Source organism: Dermochelys coriacea, chromosome 6 (genome assembly GCF_009764565.3).
Source record: "Dermochelys coriacea isolate rDerCor1 chromosome 6, rDerCor1.pri.v4, whole genome shotgun sequence".
Lineage (NCBI taxonomy): Eukaryota > Metazoa > Chordata > Testudines > Dermochelyidae > Dermochelys > Dermochelys coriacea.
The window spans coordinates 15,659,722-15,667,552 of record NC_050073.1 but is presented as its reverse complement, the minus strand read 5'-3'; the positions used below and the strand labels follow the sequence as shown (position 1 = coordinate 15,667,552).

Genomic DNA, 7,831 nt, shown 5'->3' with positions numbered 1-7,831 from the left:
TAAATGGGTGTGATGCAGTGCAAAGGTCCAACCTGGATTGCAGTAGAGGATTCACTTCTTGCTTAGAGTGCTAAGGTATACAGATGGAGTATTGCAACAGAGCTGGGGAGTGAAGGTCCAACCAGGAACTCAGAAAAAAGGCAGAGAACCATCAAAAGCAGCTAGGGTTGCCAATTTTGGTTGGATGTATTCGTGGAGGTTTCATTAATCTTTAATTAGATTCATCTTTAATTCCTAGAGACTCCAGGACAATCCTGGAGGGCTGGCAACCCTAAAAACAGCCCATTGGGATTCAGAGGAGATTGTGAGGAGGCATGCATGAGCTCCACATTCAGGCACTGATCCTGCAATGAGGTCTGCATGGGCAAATCCTCATTGATAGTGGCATGGCCAGGAAGCCAGGCCAGGAAGAGGAGACTGTAGTTCCTGAGGCTACAAGAGGGGCTACAGACTGACAACAGAGACAGGGTGATGGTGCGCAGACCATGGATAGGGGCTTTCGCCTAGAGCTAATCCCCAGAATGACTTGGAGGAGGCACCACCCTGGTGGTGAGTGATGCACCACCTTTAAAAAAATCTAAAAGATCAATGCACCCTAACCCCCAGGAACATAATCACAAGGAGACAATTCTCTTGGTGAAAAGCTATTTTTCTTGCTTGAGAAGATGGTGGGCTCCATGATCTCCCAATAGAGTGCTCTGCAGGAGAGCACTGATGTGTGATCTTTCTTAAAAGAATAAATTAAAATATAGACTGGCAAACCGTCTCCCCTATAAGACAGGTGTAACCAGCAGTAGGCCACAAGGAATACATGAGCTAGAAGCAGATTTACCTATTGACCAGGACCCACAGTCACAGCTGGATCAAATGCCCACAGTGTGTAGGAGGTCTGCATGAGCAACATTGTCGCGGCCAAGGTATGGGCTGTTGGGCCTAGCAGGTAGGGCCAGAGCCAAGGGTCAGAACTAACAGTCAGAAGCCAGGAACCAAAGCCAGGTGAAGGAGCAGCCAGCTGGAGATCCACCTAGTTGCACAGACAACTTCCTAGTATCCCCTCCAGGCTTAAGTAGTGCACCTGGACCAATCAGGCCACCTGAGGTGGCACATCCTGTGGCACTTAGGCCCACAAGGCCCACAGCCTGTTGATCACTGCTCTGCCAGAGCTGGTGGCGTGGATGTGGCAGTCACTCCAGGACCACCAGACCTAGGTACTAGCTCTCCAGATCTTCACAAACCTCTTCCACAAAACACATTTAGATAAAATCAAGAAACTTCACTCAATTTAAGCTAAGGCCAGATTTCTTCCACCCCCATCCCATGAGCCCTTAAACTCTATTCACATTCAGTCAGAAAAACTGAAGAAAGGGAGTACAATGAGATGGGATTGAAAGACGTGAAGAGAGCAAGTCCCTTGATAAACATTTCTCTTGTCTCCTGGCACTGATTTGGGAAGCAGAAGACAAATACATGACTGTTGATCCATCTAGTCCAATATCCTATCTCTAACAGTGACCAGTACCAGATGCTTCAGAGAAAAATGCAAGAAACCCTATGGCAGGCAGCTGTGGGAAAACATGTCCATCTCCTGCTCATGAAAGTTTCCTCTTAAACCCTACTACTCAGGGATTGGCTTAAACCCTCAAGCATCAGGCTTTATAATTTTCTAAATAATCATTAACAAGTATATCTGGAGTTATTCATTTAAATAAGGAGTCTCAAACTCAATTTACCTTAGAGCCAGTGCCAGTCACTGAAGATGGTGTTCAGAAAAGAAAACGTTTATATTGCATTTTTTATTTAAAATTTCTTAGAAATAATAAAGCTGTCATACAACTTTATACAATTCTTCACCTGCCAGAGAGTTTTTAGTGTCTGCCTGACACCTGGCAATGCTTCAGTTCTGTCAGTTTGTTGATGTTTGGCCTCAGTGACTGAGCAGTTGAAACCTTCAGGATTGCAGCAAGGTGGGCGTCGGATAGCTGTGTTCAGTATTTTGACTTATTTATATTCATTGTGGAAAAAAGTGATGCTGCCTCCATGGCTGACTCTGCCCGGCAACTAATGATGCTGCCTCCATGGCTGATTGGCTGGCAACTAATGATGATATCTCTGTCCCTCTCCCACAGCCAATGGGTGCTGTGGGGGCGGCGCCTGCAACAAACATTGCCGGCAGCGTATCTGCCTGTGTGTCTCCTCCATGGGCCACAGTGGGGAGGTTCTCGATCCGCAGATGGCCCACGGGCCGGGACTTTGAGACCCCTGATTTAAATTCCCAGCTCCTCTTTGTATCTTGATAAATTCTTGGCCTCAATGACATCTTGTGGCAATGAGTTCCATAGTCCACTTATGCATTGTGTGAAAAGTCTATTTCCTTTATTGATTTTAAATTTTCATCTTTCATCTTTCATCAACCATCTTTCATCATCATTGTATGTCCCCTTATTCTTGTACTAAGGCAGGGAAGACACTACGTCTACCTTCTCTAGACACGTCACCATTTCATATATTTTTATCACATCCCCTCTTATTGGTCACCTTTCTAAGGTAAATAACCCTTGTCCTCGTACATAGAGAATCCAGTGCTGATTTTGAGGCCAGCCATACCAGATGCTTCGGGGTGATGGAGAATGTATAGATAGTTTGGTTCCTTTTAAGTGACTGTCACATTGCAAATGATGAGCCTGATAAACATGTTCTGAAAGAAAACTTTTATTTGCTGTGATCTAATCTCTTGAGCTCAGTGGCCAAGAGACTTCATTTAATCGTCAGAAGAAAATGAAAAGCATTTAATACTTGGAATCAAGGTGATGTTGACTAACGGGCTTATGAGGGCAGACCAAGGCTACAGAGAGAGAGGGGCCATGAGTAGTGTTGTGTTGTGGTTTGGTGTTTTGTTTTTTTTTTAAAGGGGCATCATCAATATGAAGTCTTGTCACCTCAACTCAAAATGAGTCCACAGTAGCTTCAGGTACTAGCCACACCTTGGTGTCCCCAGGCAACTGTTGCAGTTTGACAATGCATCTTCCTATTTTTTTAAATGTTTGTCTTTCCTGGTGTGGCATGAGAGAGGTGCACAAGCCACAGGGGAAACAGACAGATGAGACCAAGGAAGCAGTTAAACTAACTGTACATATAGCGCTGTCAAATTCGGAGTAAACAAACTGAGCATAGGGGCTTCTCTACCTTCTTTCAGTCCTAGCATTATTTATTTGTAGTACACTAGCACCACCTGAATTTGGGGACCCATTCCGCTAGGTGCTGTACAAACAGAGTAGAAAACAGTCCCTGCCCTGGAGAGCTTGCATCCCAAACATATAGGGGGAAGGGGAAACAAGGGGGAGATGATTTGTCGAAGGTCACAGAGCTGATGAGTGGCAGAGTTAGGAATAAAGAAAAGGAGTACTTGTGGCACCTTAGAGACTAACAAATTTATTAGAGCATAAGCTTTCGTGAGCTACAGCTCACTTCATCGGGTGCATTGTTAGTCTCTAAGGTGCCACAAGTACTCCTTTTCTTTTTGCGAATACAGACTAACACGGCTGCTACTCTGAAACCTGTCATTATGCAAGAGTTAGGAATGTTTGACTCCCAGTTGAGTGCTCGATCCATCAGGCCCTGCTGTCTTATCCTGAGAGCTGGCTGGTATCAGCATGCACAGAGATATTATGCTCACTGAAATGCAGTAAGTCAGTTAGCAGGCTGACTGCAGTATAAAAACAGCATTGCATAATTCAAACTGATGGCATTTGGTGTAATGCATCAGAATCTGTAAGGACTACAACGCACTTCCTTCAGACCAGCTTGGGTAGTGAATGCTCCAGCTAGAGTTACAGGGGCTGGTTAGAAAAAGTGGCCCGCTTTCTCAGGATATCTGCTCGCTAATTTTTTCAGTCTCCCCTTTTTTCTTTTTTTTGGGGGGGAGACGTCAGTATGACACAATTTCCACATCTAAAAAAAGTGAAGCTGTGCGCGCTTTGGTTCTGCATAACTTTTCATGTCAGCAGAAGAGAACAAGGCAAGCAGTGAAATTAACTTTACATCTAGTGATGTCAAATGCATAAAGTGAACAAACTGAGGAGGGGGAAAGGCCTTTTTTAAAAAAAAGGCTTAGACTTTCTTTGTTTTTCTTATTTCCATTTATTTTAAGTTATGTAAGGGAATCAGCAAAAAGGCTGAAACCCAAGCACAGAGTTCACGGGATTCATGGTTCATACCTCTTCTAGCTGCACTTTGTGTAACCCGCTCAGACACACGTGATGTGCTCTCTGAAATAGAGGAGACAAGAATATTCATGGGAGAGAGTGAAATAGTCATAACAATCATATCAGAAAAGTGACGGGGGCCTAACACAAACTACTAGCTCAGCTGGAAGGGATCTCGGTCCTGCAGAAAATAGGAATTGGTCCTTTAAATAAAAGCAATTTGACTGGCAAAATCTCAAGTGCTGCTACAGAGTGACTTAAATAGGAGGAGGGCTGAGCCTGCAGCGTTCTAGACCTCACAGCTCCCACTGAGGCATTGCTTACTGAACATAGGAGCAGTGAGTACCTGTGAATATCTGGGTTATAAATCTCTAACTTGCATTCTGATGAGGTCAGTAGGGCTTTCATTACTTATACCCTCCCTTCACGTCAGTTACATGGAAACTGCACTTTAATATGCCCTTGATGGATGCATTATCATGACTTTGAACTCTATATTCTTAATAGGGTTATGGTAGTGCCTAGAGGTCAGCCAAGTTTGCATCCCCCTTGTGGTAGGCGCTGTATGCACATTAAAGACAAGAAAAGCAGCCTAACTGGGCAAGGAGAAACAGAGGCAGAGAAGAATGACTTGCCCAAGATCACATAGCAAGCTATTAACAGAAGCAGGATTAGAACCCAGCTCTCCTGAGTCCCAGGCTGGGGTCCTACCCATTGGACCATGCTGCCTCTCAGTTACAGGGAATTGAGCACAGTCATCCTGTGCTAGGACAGCAAGAGTCTGGGTTTGTGGACCTGAAATTGCAGCCAGTTGTCCGACAGGAGGGGCTGAATGATAACACCTCATAGCAGTGACATAACTCAGCAGCCAAGTGAGACCCCAGCCATGTCCTGCATCAAAACAAAGCCAAAAGCAGGAAGGGGGCTGAGCAATTTTCAGTCTGTGGGTTGTTCGTGAATTGTTCACTTTGGAGCTGCGCTATTCGTGGTTTGGGAGTGGTCACCTGCCACATCCTATTATTCCTGCTCCCTGATTGGTCCCTTTTTTTAAACAGAAGGCTAGTTGTAAATGACGAAGAGCCAATACTTTTGTTCACATTCCTGTATGCGTGAGAGTATGGCTATTAATATGAGAAGCAGCCATTCTCCAAACATCCTGGACAAACAAAAACCGTTAGCCCGAGTGTTTGTGAATAGCAAATAAGAGATACAGACGTGGTTCAGCCAAACAGCCACTGGGAATTTGTATGCACATTCACAGACACTTCTTCTTCTTCTCCTTCTTTTTTTTCACCATTTGACCACTCTGTTGATGACAATGAGTTAAACAAGATTAAGAAAGAGTTAAACACTGACATTTTGCCATCTTTTGTTCATATCACAGGCTGGTGTCCTACAGTAAGAAAGGATTTCCTGTCCCTAAAGGGAATACTTGTCCTCAACTATCATTGTTTTATTAGTAAATACACAGCATAGTGATCAGGGCAACTCGCATTCAGCAAAATCAAATAGCAGCATGAAAGGTGGTGAGCACCAGCAAGAGGAAGACTGCACAAATGAAAATGGGAACAAATCCAAAGATTTTAAAAGGAACCAAGGAGCACTAAGTAAAAGTTGAAAAGGAAGCCAGAGCTAGTGTTTCAGTGCAGAGGGCTGTCTAGTGCTGCCTGTGACGGGCCTGGCTCTACAAGGGATGAGGTGAAGGCAGATTAAGCAGAGTCCATCTCTGTCACAACACGCAAGCATTTCTGTACAGTCCCAGCCAGCTTTCCACCCATGGGAGGGGCAACAATATTTATGGGCCTTGGGTTTTTTGTTGGTTGCAAAGTTGTTTGGCCACAAGATACAGTTTGGTAGGAAGCTTTGAAATAAAGATGGAAGGAGTTAATCTCTAAAATTAAATCCTCCCTCCTGCTGACTTGGTTCTTCTCTCTGCCTCTCATGTTGTTAGTTTACATTTGTGTTCAGAGTCATAGTCACCAAGTACAGAGAAACTTCCTCATTGCACAGTGCTCAACCACAGATACTAACTTCTTCCAAAGCATGTCTGATTTCTGTTTTTAAAGAGAGCTTATTTAATTTGTGTTCATATTTACTTTAGTGGTCAAGATTCTAGTCTGTTTAACCTCACTAGGAGAAGGAGGAGCCTCCAAGAGGGCCCACTCATGGGAACATCATTTGTTCACCCTCCCTCAAGAGAGAGAAGAGGCTACAAAGGAACCAAAGTCAACTAAAAAGGACAAAGCTATAATAAAGGAGTGCCAGTGGGGGAAGCTGGGGACCAAGTGGAGAACCCCAGATCATGCTCACTGCTCTGAGCACAACGAAGGGAGTCCGAGCACATCACCCACTTGGAAGTGTGCATGAATTAGGGCAAGTAATATGGCCCCACAGCCGCAGAGCACTTCCTGGCATGAAAGATTCTGGACCAAAAGCTGTGAAGACCAGAGCCTTATTTATCTGCTTTGACAGTTCAGGATGGGCATATGCAATATTCATTTCGGTATGATGAAGGGGAAGGGATGCTAGTGGAGATTTCCTCCCTGGTCTTGTACTGTGGATTTTTCCCCTTGAGAGGATGTTTTATGAGATGGTTACTACTACAAGGTCATCAGCACCTGTGTGCAAGTGTGTTTTAAGGTAGCTGAGGGCTTGAAAGCCACACACTGCATTTGTATTATATGAAATATTTAAAACATACTATACCATATTTGGCACTTGGTGAGTACCTCTATCTAGAGGATTGGGTGCTGACAGTTGTGGCATCTCTCCCTAGACAATCTTACTGTACCTTTTAGCAAGGTCTTACATTTGCCATATGACCCTATTGTTCGACATTATTAAAGGGACACAATCAACATGAAATATAGGCAATTTTAAAAAAAAAAGGAAAATCAATTTTAGGTACCACACCTGCCCAGGGAGGGATCCCCTCTCCAGCTAACTTTTTGTTACTTTATTATCACGTTTATACATATTACAATGTTTTTCCCCTCACCTGTTGTGTGGAAGGGAACCCTTCCCCAACCTCCTCTCCCGCACACAGCGGGGAAATAGCCTAAGAACACGGTAAAATGAAGCTGACTATACACACAGTGTTTTAAGTGAACCGACAAATATTTTCTCTAAGTTCTTACCATTGCTGTAACCTTCAGTGTTTACTGTTAGAAAGACAGACATTTACAGAAGAAAGGGCATTTTCCAAGTTGACTGGGTCCCTCTAATGATCCCCAGACAGAGAAACAAATACATTTGCTAGAATTTTATTGATGGGCCAGAATATGAGAGACCCTAGGATACAGCATCAAAACACCACTATTTCTAAGGTTTTATTTTTTATTTTTAGAGGGGTGTGTGTCTGTGGATATGTCCTTGAGTAGTAATGACAGACAGTATCTGTACTGAGGAGGGGGAGTGCCAGGGAAGAGCGTGAAGCATTTCTAGATGGAAGTGTCTGTGTGCAAAACAGAAATGGACATTGAGATTGTTGTTTAGGTTTTTCTTTTCTTTGCTAAAACTTCCTCTTTTCCTTCTTTTGTATGCCTTCCTGTTTTCCTTCTTAACCATTGTTCGGATCTCTGCATGTTCTGAACTCCTTCAGCATTTGAGGGAGCAGTACCTGACTTGCT

At 43.9% G+C, this 7,831-nt stretch overlaps 1 long non-coding RNA gene across 2 annotated transcripts; it reads left to right on the top strand.

The window, feature by feature from the left end:
• The first annotated feature begins 383 nt into the window (after nt 1-383).
• On the top strand, nt 384-6,104 carry LOC122460585. 2 transcript variants are annotated; one of them, XR_006281985.1, is made up of 2 exons: nt 384-549; nt 5,587-6,104. It is a non-coding gene; the product is annotated as an uncharacterized LOC122460585 (long non-coding RNA). The 2 variants fall into 2 exon arrangements; XR_006281986.1 differs by lacking the exon at nt 384-549 and adding an exon at nt 1,057-1,208.
• The last annotated feature ends 1,727 nt before the right edge of the window (nt 6,105-7,831 follow it).